The sequence below is a fragment of the Saccostrea cucullata genome, unplaced genomic scaffold, assembly GCF_032062105.1.
Source record: "Saccostrea cucullata isolate Sc308-1 unplaced genomic scaffold, CSIRO_AGI_Scuc_v1 ctg3049, whole genome shotgun sequence".
NCBI lineage: Eukaryota > Metazoa > Mollusca > Bivalvia > Ostreida > Ostreidae > Saccostrea > Saccostrea cuccullata.
In genome coordinates, this window is record NW_026933654.1 from 43,321 (window position 1) to 46,403 (window position 3,083).

Here is a 3,083-nt window from a genome sequence, read left to right on the forward strand (position 1 = left end):
CTAGAGATTATTATAGTTAATTAATATTTTCAGAGACTGTATATTTACACAAATGTAGTTTAGAATATTTACTTTAAATAAAGTTGTTTAATAAGGAAGTCAGATCTTTATTCTTAAAAATAAACTACAGGTTTGTTTTATACAGTACCGACCAGACCCAACCTGACACCCATAAGGTGTAAAATACCTACATGTAATGTAATGTAACATTTATGTACATAAAACACCTACATGTAGGCCTATTTTATTAAATTTGCATTGGCATTATTTAAAGATAATTATTACGGTTAGATATAAGATTTTTAATTGAAAAGCTACATGTTTTACGAGTACCACGCTAAAAAAAAAGTAGTCCATGCAACCTCCAAATAAAGCCGAACAATTTATTAAATGACCATGAAATAAAATTATGCTACCATTTTTCCGTAAATTAACAATGTGAATAATCCTTGGGGAATTTATTAATGAATTAGCGGTAGTTTTTAATTTATAAACAAGTTATCAAAAGAGTACATTTGTCATTTATTTTATAAATAAACCAGTTGAAAATACCGGGAATTGTGATTTATTTCTTCTTTGTTTTGCTTGTGTTTACCTGGGCGATTAATGTTTATAAAATGGTATTAACACCCGCGGTTTCAATCGCCTTTGGGCAGAAAATCAGTGCATGTTACCTGGGTATGCATATCAGCGTTTCACATCATTGAACATGCTGGTCAACAAGGACCCCAATTTCAAACTACCGGCATGTAATGCACAAATAAAATTCATAAATGAAATGTGTACGATTTTTTTTCAGGATGAATTAATTTTGAACATAATCTGAGGGTATAATTCTGGTGATTTATACAGATGTAATCTTGAACATTTACAAATAAAACACTTAAAACTGAGTATTATAAAGATGGAGAAATTAACAATAATTTATTAAACTGACATGTTAGTACGAGGGCCGTTCAAAAATTACGCGGACTGTGCTATTATTTACTCTTAAAGACGTCATATAGTTATGAAATTTCACAGAAATATGTATCTTAAAGATTCCAATAAATTTTGGGCAAAATTTCTGTATTTAAAAAAAATTCTACTAAAATTATCGGTATGTTGATATCGCTGATGGAGAGGTACGGAGCACGACAAAAAAAAAAAAAAAAAATGAAGCAAAAGCATGCAGAATCCAAAATTTAACTCAATACATTAATTTTCTATAATTCGCGATATTTTTCGTCAGTTTTCTCAAATGTATATTTAAATTGTTCTATTATTATGTATTTAGATTTCTCACTTGATATTTAAAGTACTAACAGAAATATAGTGATTTTTTTCCGATGCGATTCCCGTGAAAACGACTGTGAAAATGTCTCCTGAATTGACGGCGCACCACACTTTTGTTAAATTATGTGTAATGCTCGAGATATCGCCAACATAGATCCAAAATATGCTTCATAAAACATGTAGTAAACTAGGGTATTCGTGATATTCGTCCACAAATAGCAAAATGAAATTTTAGACCGTTAGACCGCTGTAAAAAGGCTATACGGGAGGACGGGAAAAAGATTATCGACGAAAACTTGATCTGGACTGTAAAGAACGTGATTGATATCACACTATATCTCATAAATACCTGCAGTTCTTGGTTTTAAAACAAAAAAAATTCTTTACTTGTTTAATAGATTTTAAGCTCGACAAGAAATGGTGTTTGGATGTTGAGTAGATAAGGTAACTCAAACTGTACAGGTACTCTTGGGAAAATGTTAAGAAAAATGAAAGCTCAATCACATATTTTTTATAATGCCTGTGGCGTCGAAGATTTTGCTGCTCCGAGACTCAATGATATGTCCTGATAAATCACTCAAAATTGATACCAATTTACAACATTTTGATATGAAATTTTGAAGACCATATAAGTAAAGATTCTTTTATACTATGTGTGACATTTTTCCCGATTATGTCGTCAATTATTTTTTCTGTGCAACAAGTCCGCGTAATTTTTGAACGGTCCTCGTAATAATAATCATGACTGAAAATACTACTTGGCAAAATTTTACAAAGAATTTTCTAAAAGCCCCAATACTTAAGAAAATCCCTTTTGGGTATCCCGATAGTATGGAAATTGGCCATATAACGATAAGATCTATTTAAAGCTAATTCTTACTGGTGGAAAATAATTAACTCGCGTTTAATTTTCTGTATAAAAAATAAATATGGGAAACAGTATCAATCACAGAAAATAAAGAAACTGAATTATTAATATACCCGATAATTGTGATTAAATATTCATGTTCAGTTTAATTCATACATGTACGTGTGAAAGCCTTCTTCCTTCAATAAATATTACTGCAATTTGTTTATAGGCGCGTACTGTTCATAAATGACCGTCCCATACATGTGAGGATTCCTGGCATACTACCCAGAATCAATTTCTACTGCCTTTTATAGTTCCATTGTTTATTGCAAATCTCATTTCTGAGTTAGCTCCGCCCACTGGGACCGCTGGGACTGCTGGGACCGCTCTTGAGTTAGCTCCGCCCATTAAATTCATAAACTCCGCCCACTGGGACTGCTCTCTGGGACCGCTGGGACTGCTGGGACCGCTCTGGGACTGCTCTCTGGGACTGCTTTAGCAGTCCCAGAAAGCAATCCCCGGGACTGCTCTGGGACTGCTTAGTGTCAGGTTGGGTCTGGTAGCCACTGCAGCTGTATTTTTGAAAAATGTTATTGCTGGCGTACATATACAGAGAACCTTAATTACGATTACATTTTCCCCAATGCCTCTTACTTGCTTAGACGTAAGACGTCTTAAAAAATCTTCATCATTCGTGGCATTCTCGTACAAGAGCCGTGGGGCGTTGTAGCATTAACTTGATTGGCCGTAACCGTAGCTTAGCAATCACTAGTGAGACCGTCGCATTATTAGGTATCACTACGGGAAACCGTGGTTGTCCGTAACAGTGTCCATGGCGTGAATGGTATGGTCCTTTATGAAATCGTCTCCCAACCTTGTTAAACCGTTCAATAATCTTGAAACAACCGTTTCGATTGTTTCTCGCGCCAAAAAATCGTATCAGCAATACGATTTCTAA